The following is an 11,659-nucleotide window of genomic DNA, read 5'->3' as shown; positions in this document are numbered from 1 at the left end:
TTTAAAGCAACACAGCATTACAGATTATTTCTGAAAAGAATTTGGCAGCTAATTTGACTCTGCTTGGGTTGTTGATATCAAATGTAACAGGTTGTTCAGCCTTGCTTTGTTTTCTCTTTGAACTAAAGGTATTGCTATGTTATAGAGATACAAAAAGAGGAAAATCAGAAGTCGGAAATGAGCAGCCTAGGATGACAACATGCTTCTCTTTAGATACAAAGCATTGAGTATTGTCACCATATGACTGAATTTTGTTACTATTACAATCAATAGGTCAAAATAAAGGATGTTAGCTTGCAAAAGCTAATGCAGCCATCACATGTTAAGACTAGAAAGCTGCAATATATACCATTTTTATACAATAAGCTTGTAATAGGGTTTTGGATGGCATGGCATTCTGGCCTTGGCACACCACTAGGGTCCTAGTTTCTAATTTGTGCTAGGACACTAATTAGGAAACTAATTTATTAAAGCTCTCAAGGACTGGAGTCAATAGACTTCAATGCAAACAAATGGATTTCCTAAACACCATTTGTGGTGTACATGATCTGTACTTATGAGATGTGTATGTTCATCCTGGGTCTCCTCTAGGTTCTCCAGTTTCTACCCACATCCCAACATTTAAAAAAAAAACAGTAACCATTTTGAGAGATATGTAAAAACAAGATAACTTTTCAGACAGTGCTGGATTTATGTTTTTTTCTTCCCTTGACCAACTAACCTATGGGTGAGCTCAGCTCTTCAACAATAATTTGAGGATTTTCTGTGGTTCTGGAGCCTGTTGACATTAGGATGGGAGGTGACCAGATGCCTTTTTCCCCCTTTTGACAATATCAAGGGCTCCAAGAAAATGTCCACCGTCTTTCTGCACTGGTGATCATTAATTTAGTCCATCAGCCAGCTGCATCCTTATATAGTCTGCCCTTGGCGTGTGACCAGGGTATTCAAAGCAATGTGGACTGTGAAAGGACATAGCTACACTTGTTGGTAGAAGGGCACACATAGAATTGTGGCCATGATGATAGTGAGCAAGTGCTCCATTAGTGCTAGAGGAAATGCCACCACTAGTGGCCATGGAACCCAAGACCATTGTCTAGGTGTCCTTGTGGAAAATCTGGGCCTGCTTACAAGTGATAGTGGACTTTGCTGTGGATGGCCACCAGGTTTTCATTCTTCTCTAAGCAATCAGCCAATTACCACCACCTCTCTGTCAACCTCCCCAGCCTATGCTCTCACCATTCCTTCTCATCCAGCTTTCATAATTCTGCCAATCCAAAATGTTAATAAACCTGAATTGTTTCATAATGGCGAGTGTGAACATTCTCAGGGGAATACATACACAATTTTTAGTCAACTATTAGTGAGCAGATTTATTATGCAACTAAATGAAAAACAAACCTTTTCCAATCTTGTTTATTTTCATCTGGTAAAATGAGAATAATAAGCAAACAAATCAAAATTTACAAATAAACTTTTTTGACATTTAAAAAAAAATAAAAAATCAGTGACCAATATAGCCACCCTTTTTTTCAATACAAGTATTAAGCCTCCATTTATGTTAAGTTTCTTGATCTGTTAAAGATCAACTTTTTGTGCAGCAGCAACCACAGCCTTCCAGACACTGTTCAGGGAAGTTTCCTTCCCGTAAATCTCTCATTTAAATAGGACCAACAAGTTCTCAATAGGGTTTAAGTCAGATGAGGAAGGGGGCCCTGTCATTATTCTTCCATGTTTAGGTCCTTTAGTGGCTAGGCACAAAGTGGAGTAATTTGATGCATGCAATGGAGTATTGTCCTCCGTAAAATTCATGGTCTTGAAAGATAGCTTCAGATATTTCTTGGCCCAGCATTGACATTTCAGTGGTAGTCGGATTTCAGCCTTCCCTGCCTTGGCCATGTTTCTGAGCACTAGAACACCTTGTACTTCTGGCCACTCCAGGTAGGTTGCAGTTCTGGAATATGACAGCACTGGAGGATAATCGGTTCCTGGTAGCTTCATGTTGATTCTTCTCAAATCTTTGGCAGTTAATTTGCATCATTTTTTCTCAACACGTTTCTTGCTACCCTGTTGACTATTTGCAACAAAACATTTGATGGTTCTGTGATCACGACCCAATATTTTAGCAATTTCAAGAGTGCTGCATCCCTCTGAAAGTTAGATAAATCCATTTTTTGGTTCATTTTGCCAGAGGAAAAGAAGCTGCCTATTAATTACGCACACCTTGATAAAGCGTGTTGATCTTCTTAGTCCACACCCTCCTTCATTACACCAATACACATCACCTGCTATGCTTAAACCCAATGAGCTTGGAGCTCATACAGCTTGGAGTTGGAATATCTGCAAAAAAATGATGATATGGTCAAAATACGTACATGCCCAATAATTGTGCACAGTGTAGTGAGTTTAAAATAGCTGTTTTTAGGGTTACAACACTTTCAGTCCTTATTTCCCTCTAACTTTAGTGTGATACAAATCATTAGATAGATACTATATATATACAGTATATCTTATAGACTGTCCATGCCAGGCAAAAGTTATCTATCACATGTTCTTGACAAATATAGTAAGTAAAAAACAAGTTATAGGTAATCTGGCATTGCTCATATAATTACCTTACCCACCCACGTTCTAAAAGTAATGCCAGCTGTGTAAAGATAACATTTTTCATCATTATACTGTATATATATATATATATATATATATATATATACAGGAAGAGAGCGTCCAATTAAACGAGGGACAATTGGGAGCTACATTATATTTATATATGTTTATCTTATAGAGTGGCCATGGCAGGCAAAGTTATCGCCTGTTCCCGGCAAATATTGAACTTCTTGTAAAAGTTAAAAACAAGTTCAAGGTAATACCTGACATACCTAGACTGAGAAAATGTGCACTTGGCAGCAGTTTATTTTCAGAATTTAAAGTCCCTAGAATTTGAAGGTCAGCCTTTTACTATTTAATGGTGGCAAGGTTAGACAGTGTTCGAGTTTCTATCACCATGATGCTCCGATTCCTTGCTGTTCTCCTGGCAGGTAAGATGCCTTGAAAATAGGCACCATTACCAAAAATTTGCATTAGTATGATATTTTAGGTAAATGTTTAATGCCCAGTTACCATGAGCTGACTGTATTGGGCTTGAAAGAAATAAAACAGTATAAGGTCATGCTTGGCCATGCTGTCAATCAATGCTTAGCAGCAAAATTTCGGCAAGGTTACGTTCACTGAACAGTCTCTTTAGTATTGCTTTATGATTTTTTTTTTAATTCTTTGGGGGTTGCCTTGCATGCCTAAAATAAATTCACAAAGTATTTATTTCTTGAGACCATTCCAAACCTTAGCTGCAGTGTATTCATCCCCTTAGGCAATCCAGATTCTCCTTTAAAATGTGTGTGCCAGCATTCCTTTATGCCCTTAGGCATGAAGTCCACCTAGAGGGGTAAAGCTGCTTGTCAGCTGGCTTCAGTACACATTCTGACTGTTAGGGCTGCATTTTAAAAGAAATTGTTTAATTCTTACATTGCCTGCCAGTGTTTGCTAGCTCATGGCTGAAAACCCTAACTGATTTGACTTTTTTGTCGATTTTATGACTTACCGTATACCCCACATGCCCTGACTTTTCTTTGATTCGCACTTATGTTTTTCTTGTTCTTTTTGATTTTGACATTGAGCTCTGACTACCCCTAAAGAAAGCCTCAAGCTATATTCTCAACCGTTTTTCCATATTACCCTTTCCATATTAGCCTTAAAGCACCATTAAAACACAGCTTTTTTCTACCCCTGCCAGTTTACTGTCTTCTTTCTGTATATTCTTCTACTATCCAGCCAATACCTGCATTGCTCCAGCCATAGCTTTCCTATGGAGGCCTAGGCCACCTTGTCCAGGCTGTGTAATCTGCTGCAAAAGAACTCCCTCATAAGGCATTCTCTAATGGAGACTGCTGAAAGTGGGTTGAGCAGAGACTAAGCCAGTGCCTGGTATAGCTCATGACTTGTCTGTGTTTTTTTAAATTTGTGATAAAGGAAAACATTTAAAAAATGTGTTCTCATTTGGGAGATTTCCCTAACTTACTATCCGCCTGTCCCCGGGCAATAAGATAGAAATAAAGTTCCTTAATGTTGATACAAATAATATATAGTAGAGATGATGGATGGATGGATTAGAACCTTAGTCAGCTATTTTTGCTGTAATAAATAAGCTTACCTTTTCACTTTTTTTGTCACATTGAATGTCACTAGGAAAAGAAATAGGAGAAATCTTTAGTACTATGATCTGCCATAACATACAAGGAAAACATGTCTCCTATTGTTGTATGATCCATAGAGTTATCCTACCCACCTCTGTCTTAAAAGTAATGCCATCTGTGTAAAGACTTTCCCCTACTGTTAGAGGAAGAAAAAAAACTTTTTGATGCTGCCAACAGACATCGAATAGACAATTGTCACTAGAAACAATTTTTTAAATGATTATGACTGGTTCCAGTGACAAATTATTAGTTATGCATTGTACCCACAACACTTTTAATTTCTTTGGAGAAGTGAGGGTGGCAGACCAGTGAGTGGCACACCCTGATAATTCTTCTCCTCAAAGTAATAATGGTGTGGCGAATCAGGGGGATTTTGATATCAATTTCACTTTATTGGGAATACAGCAATAAAAAATAACATTCTACTGAAAAATCAACCTATATGCTTGTGTTTGCCTTATTGTTACCAGTAAATATTTTAGCATATTCAGAGGGAAAATGGTGCAAAAGTAATAAAATAAAGTTTTAGTAAACATTCATTTTATATTACTTAACATTACCAACAGCTACTGTGCAATTGTCCAATAGATGGCACTACACCACCATATACATTGTAGTATGAGGGGTTTAGGAAAAGTTGGGTAAAAACTTTTATTCTTTTAAAAAAAGTTTTATGTTTTGGTGGTGAGAGTGTGTGTGTTAGAGGAATATCACATTATAAAATGCAAAAAATATATGTATGTTGTAACAAAATTGTGTTTATTATTGTGTTTCAGTCTCCTGTGCCTGTGCCTCACCTCACAATCGGGCACTATGGCAGTTTCACAGTTTGATTAAATGTGCCATCCCCAACAGTGCCCCCCTGCAAGAATATAACAACTATGGCTGTTACTGTGGACTAGGAGGAGGTGGAACCCCCAAAGACACATTGGACAGGTGAACACGGCAGGCACCAGATACAAATTGTAATTTGTAACAGAAATTGACAAGACTGCCTATTATTATGAACCCATGAGGCTTGCTCAAACTGGTATTTTTTCCAGTGGTACCATTGCCAACCAGTACCCAAAGCCATGGTTATCACTGAAAAAATAGGAGAGGTTAAATACCTTTTTTTTTTAAGTCTGTGGTGTGCTTGTGGTTCATTCTTTAGGAAGCTTCATGCAGCGTTTAAGGACAGCTCAACACTAACGTTAGTTTTTACAAATCAATTTAAACTGCACAACCCAGTATCCCCTTATCAGTACATTCCTCATTACTTTACTTGACTTGTCTTGTTGTTTATCCAGATGCTGCCAAACCCATGACAACTGCTACTCTCAAGCTTTGTCTATGTCAAGCTGTAGCGGTCTTTTAAATAACCCATATACAAAGAGCTACGACTTCACCTGCTCTGGAACTTCTATCACTTGTACCTGTAAGTATGACAGCTTACTCATAAGTAGATAAATTAGCTGTAGGTAAAGACATTTTTTTCAGATACTCCAAACAAATCTGTTCTGTTATAAATTATTTTGGTACTAGAATTCTTCACAATCTTGTTTTAATGTTTACTTGTTCACATATGTAAAGCAAATTTTTTGCCGAAAAGGAGCGAGACAATATTTAGCTTTGTTTTAAGACAGATATAATGCCCTACGTTTATTATTTGATTGTCCTATTATCCCTAACAGTAAAATTACATTTTTGTACAAACTATGACGTTATATACAGAAGAGGAATTTTTTATGTATATAGGTTTTTAATCCCGAACTACAAAAACAAATGAAAGGAAGCAGAACACAATAAACATGTAAGCAGGAAAAGAAAAAGTATCAAGAGAATTTTGAAATAGTGAGGGGAACTACAGCAGCATGCCGTTTAACAATAAACAAAGTTCTTGCTCATTTTATTTAGCTTTCAATGGGCTCTAAGAAACATTTCTAGCCCCAAACTCCCAGTTATAAATTAACATACTTATTTGATGATTTAACTATGTTTGTAAAAAGTCTGATTGTCTCTTTACAGCTTACAGTGATTCCTGCGCTCAGTTTATCTGCAATTGTGACAGGGCTGCTGCCATTTGCTTCTCCAAAGCTCCATACAATCCAGCCTACAAAGATCTGGACAAAAACAGATACTGTTAAACTCTGAAAGTTAAATAAACTATCTGAACCTAATAAACAATTTCTCATATTATGAGTGTCTTTGGCATCTATAACACAGCATCACAAAAAATAAATATTGTCTGCTACTTGGTCTAATCCATGTGTTTTATACTAAATTATGTGCGCTGAATCCAAACCTGAAGTCCGATTCTGATCTTAAGTTACTGTAATCTCCATACATAACTAACTTTTGGCTCATAGTTCCATAACATTACAAAAATGTGGTTTTATAGAATTACACATAATTCACCTAAGTCCTTGTTCCACACATGTATGCTTCAGAAGTGTTTCAGGCACTTGCTTTTGCATTTGTGGCTCTCCGCTGTCTCCCGTTGCAGAAACCAGCAGTAGTCGCCTTTCGTGTTGGGGATGCACCGGCCTTGATATCTTGTTTCCATAACAGAAATGTCCTGGTGGAACTTCTCCCCTTGTTCATCACTCACATCACCCAAATTTTGTGGGAAGAAGTCCACATGGGAATGTAAGAAATTAATTTTAAGTGACAATTGGCAGTTGATGGTATGCTGTTAGCATGTTGTTCACGAGTTCAGCATGGTTTTCAGCTCACTGGTTGCCCAGAAAGTTATGTGCAACTATCACAAATTAATCCCAAGCAGCAAGTTCAAGTGGGTTGAGTTTGTCTCTGAATGTGGCATCACGCATCAAATTGCGGATTCGGGGACCAACAAAAATGCCTGCTTTTAGTTTAGCATCTGTTATAACGTTTCCAAACTTGTCCTTCTGATACTGAAAACCCATACCATCACGATCCATTGTAATGACAACATTTTTCATTAATCCAAGTTTATTATGAAGTGACAGAAGGTAAACTTTCTGTATATCAATGAGTGATTTATGCTTCACGTTGTACTGGCCAACAGTGTGTTCAGGTCTGGGTGGCCATTCTTTCACTTTGTAATGGTTGCTGTCATCATGACTTTTCCACAGGCACAGAAAATCCAGAAAATCCACAGGCCTTCAAATCTCTACACCAGGGGTCAGCAAACTTTTTTGGCTACTAGAAAATTTTAGGATGTCAAGAAGGCACACTAGGCCGGACACTCTCTCAAGTCCTGCGCTGATGGCTCCGCTCCCCACTAGAAATGTCCCTGAAATGTCCCTTACCCTGACAGCGGAAGTGTTAATGCCAGCTGCGGTAATTAGGGAAGGGAGGCATAACAAAGAGGCTCAAGAGCCGCAGGTTGTCGAGCCCTGGCGGCCGGATCAACCAGGGGGGCTTTAGACCGGAACAAACTACTGGCTAGGTCTTACCTGGCCTAATGGCCGGAGTTTGCCTATCCCTGCCCTACACAGTTCTAGTCCCACTTACATTTCTGACCTAGTAAAAAAATGCTCCCCCAGCCGCTCTCTATGCTCCTCCAATGACCTATTAATGACTTCCTCACTCATAACCTCATCACACGCACAGCTCCAAGACTTTTCTAGAGCTGCCCCAACTCTCTGGAATGGTTTTCCTCATCCTATTCAGCTTGCTCCTACTTTATGCTCATTTAAAAGAGTGCTCAAAACCCATTTTTTCAAACTTGCCTACCCATCTTCGTCTGTCTTTTGAAACCATCACTATTTCCCACCACTACATATCTCCCATCCTATTGTGTGTACATTTCCCCACCTACTAGATTGTAAGCTCTTCAGGGCAGGGTCCTCTCCTCCTGTATCACTGTCTGTATTTGTCTGTCATTTGCAAACCCTATTTAATGTACAGCGCTGCGTAATATGTTGGCACTATATAAATCCTGTTTATTATTATTAATAATAATAACAATAATAATATATTTTGCAAATCCCAAATGCAGGCAAGGAGAGAGTGCCACCACCTTCAGGTCACCACAAACGTTCCACTTAACAAAAAAAAAATCCACTTACCTTCAATCCCGCAGGGCAGTCCGATCTATCTGGGGGTCTCTTCCATCAGGTCCCACGTCGTCCTGGCATCCGTCCGCAAGGCATGCACAGAAGGAGCACCCAAAGCCTCCCGGGATGCCTGGCGTAGGTAACCTGGAAGGCTTTGCACTCCTATTCATTGCAACTAGGGAGCACGGTGCTGCACTCTTTTTAAAAAAACAAAAAAAAAAACAGAATTTTTACTCATCATAAAAGGGTTGTCTACCCTTTTATGTAAAGTGAAAGTGTAAACTGAGTTTAGGTACGCTTTAATCATTTTCAAAATGACTTCAATGGATTCGTATGTCTCTTTCATTCCCTCAGGATGAGCAAGAGGAACAGAAGGTTTTTCGTTACCTTTATGTAGCAATACAGCTTTCAAACTTGCTTTGCTCGAGTCTATGAACATTCTCCATTGCTCTGGTATGTATTCGCAACCTAACTCCATCATCAGACCACTCACGTCAGTGCAGAAGCAAATGTGGTTTTCCAGCCTTTAATAACCTGCGAACTTTGTGGAACGATCACGAAAGTGTGAAGTTGTCGTTCCTTTTTGTAGCAAATTCCACTCCTTTAATCTGGAGGCTAACAGTTCAGACTTCTCTTTTGACAAAGACAGGTCCCTTACTAGATCATCTAAATCTGATTGGCTTAATAAATGTGGCTTACCCTCTTCAAATTGGGGTTCATAGCATTCATTAACATTGACATCATCCTCCTGTTCTCCATCCGACATGTCACTGTCAGTAAAAGAAGTAGCAGTCTGAGTGATGGTCTTTTGGCTCACACCAAACCATAGGCACAGCAAAAGGCATTTTATTCCTTTTCCCATTCAACCATTGTGTTAGGCCAAGGTAACACACCTGACAGCAGATATAAGGTGCCCAGGTTTTCCTGATCTCCAATTTCACATCCATAGTAATACTTGTAAGCAAATCTCACCCTCTTGGTTAGGTTCTTGCGTTGATCACACAGGTATATTTGCCACAAATGTAGCAAAAATTGTCCGGTTTATTAACACAGCTGTGCCTACTCATCTTTAGCTCAAAACAGACTCACTAAGGCCTAGCTGTACTATCCAATAAGATGGATAGAGACAAGCCCTTGGTCCATCTCGCCTTATATACCTATTTCTGATGTCAGCTCACTGACTTGCCCAGATGTGCCCAGCCGCTGCTGAAACATACATGCCACCAGGGGGCGTGATTCAGCTGAGGCTGCAGCAGGCATAGTGGTAGCTGCAACTGGTATAATGTTCCCATTGAAAAAACACATTACCCATTTACCGATCGATTGAACAGCTAAAGCACGCCTGTAACCTAAAATCTGTATGTGATAGGCTAATTCTGAGTTCATATTTGAAATCAGCACACTTGATATCATGTAAATCACATGTGTTATTCCCAGTAGAAAAATTGTTGTTGTGCTGTTTTCAAGACAAGAGAAATAATAGCAGTCAACACTTTTGTCAGAATGAATAAAAAATATACTTTAAATCAGTGTTTCTCCAGAGGTTTCTGAGGGTTTCTTGAATAATGAGCAATTTCTGACTCTTAGGTCATTTTAACTGACACCAATGACCTTTTTGACTATCTATAAGAGTGACATTCTTCCCACTGGCCAACAATGTAGGAGCCTTTTTTTCCTACTGACCACCAGACTATCATACTGTGGGGTGTGAATATAGTAATTATAGCAGGGGTTCCATATAATTTGAATGTTATTTCAAAGGTTTCCCCGTGGTAAAATGGTCGAGAAAGGCTTATTTAATGAAGGAACCCTAACCTTCAACACTTTCCCCCCTCCACACAGTTACCTAGGGCTATACTGCATCGGCATGGGTGGGATAATCTTGCAGGATGTAATAATTGATGGACTTGTTACTTGAATTACAGTATGCACTAAACAGAAAGGGAAGGGTCATTAAGTTAAGTCAGTGTAGGAATGGAGGGGGGCAGCACTTCATTATAAGTATATTTATTTTTTTAATACAACATCTTCATCAGCTGGACCCCAAAAGAGATGAATGTCTCCAAGGATGTGGGCTTTCCAGGAACTGCATAATAAATCACAGTGCAAAGCAAATCTGAAGCTACACAAGACTAAGAGACTAAGAACTACCTCTTTGCATGTTAATGTGACGACAATCTGGGTGCTGAATGTCCAAGCACTAGTACTGTCATATTGGAATTAGTCACTTTACTCCCCTATACCCAGACGTTGTTGGCTTTCCCGGGAAAAATGGCAAGGAAGCAAAGGAATCTTTGAGGGCATGTTTTACAGTGAATCTGTTGTTGTACCGCACCAAGAAAATGTGGGTTTGCTTTAAAGGATAAAGAGGAACCAACCAGGTAACACTGCATTTTCCTTGCAAGGGGTGTATTTAAACTTTCATAATGTTCAAGTGTCAAGTGAATGAACTCCAATGACTATCACATTTCACATCTATCCTCATGTTTTTAATTACAGTTTTGTAGGCAAGAGTAAAATTTAAATAAGCTGGAGGGGGAAGAAAAGTGTGAGATGGCAATTAACAAAATATACTTTAACAACACTGGTTCAATTGATCATGAAATAAACTTGCAACCACTGTGGGTAAACTTAAATCATCAGTGCTTTGGAAAAACAAGAAACCTGGGAGCCACCAACTATATTCAAAAGAAGAGTGACACAGTATGGAAAATATATATGCAACTGCTTTAGGAAAGCTCTTACGCCTATTTTCACATTTCAGTGCCTAATATTTGGTATTGAGTATACAATAAAGTGCACACATTTATAAAAAGTTACAGTAAATTCATGTATATGACTACAGCAAAATCATGTATCACTTAGTAAAAAGTACATGTCAGAATGCAGACAATATTCAGAGCATTTTGGGCTTGTTTATGTGGACATATTTTTTAAATTTGTTATACATTTTGCCTTAATACGATATGTTACCTTTTTTGTTTCTAATTCCATTACTTTTTAGCATAAATTTATGTAAATAACTGATTCTGATAAATAAATTCAGTGTTTCTGGACCAGGATTCTGTGGAACCCCCTAGGATTTCCTTGGGCAATGAGCAATCAGCACCCTTCAGGTCAGTTTAAGTGGCATCAATGATTTGGCTATCTATAAGTATGAATGTAAGAGGCATTCTTCCTACTGACCACCACAGTAATGTGCTCTGTGGATATAATAATTATAAAAGAAGGAGTTCCTTAAGGCCTGAAAATTATTTCAGGGGTGAAATGATAAAAAGGTTTGAGAAAGGCTGATCTATATATATATATATATATATATATATATATATATATATATATATAAATAATTTAACAAACTGAGAAAAGCTTAATGTGTTTATATATATATAT

At 38.4% G+C, this 11,659-nt stretch overlaps 2 long non-coding RNA genes across 2 annotated transcripts; one reads left to right on the top strand and one right to left on the bottom strand.

The window, feature by feature from the left end:
* Positions 1-1,399: 1,399 nt before the first annotated feature.
* Positions 1,400-4,343, bottom strand: LOC140333668 (uncharacterized). The gene is made up of 2 exons (XR_011921414.1): positions 4,205-4,343; positions 1,400-2,337 (listed from the first exon to the last, which is right to left on the bottom strand). It is a non-coding gene; the product is annotated as an uncharacterized lncRNA (long non-coding RNA).
* Positions 4,344-5,538: 1,195 nt separating this feature from the next.
* On the top strand, positions 5,539-6,425 carry LOC140333667 (uncharacterized). Its single transcript, XR_011921413.1, has 2 exons — positions 5,539-5,664; positions 6,255-6,425. It is a non-coding gene; the product is annotated as an uncharacterized lncRNA (long non-coding RNA).
* The last annotated feature ends 5,234 nt before the right edge of the window (positions 6,426-11,659 follow it).

The sequence above is a fragment of the Pyxicephalus adspersus genome, chromosome 6 (assembly GCF_032062135.1).
Source record: "Pyxicephalus adspersus chromosome 6, UCB_Pads_2.0, whole genome shotgun sequence".
In the NCBI taxonomy this organism is placed as follows: Eukaryota; Metazoa; Chordata; class Amphibia; order Anura; family Pyxicephalidae; genus Pyxicephalus; species Pyxicephalus adspersus.
Note: the sequence above shows the minus strand (reverse complement) of the source record. Positions and strands in the feature narration are given on the sequence as shown.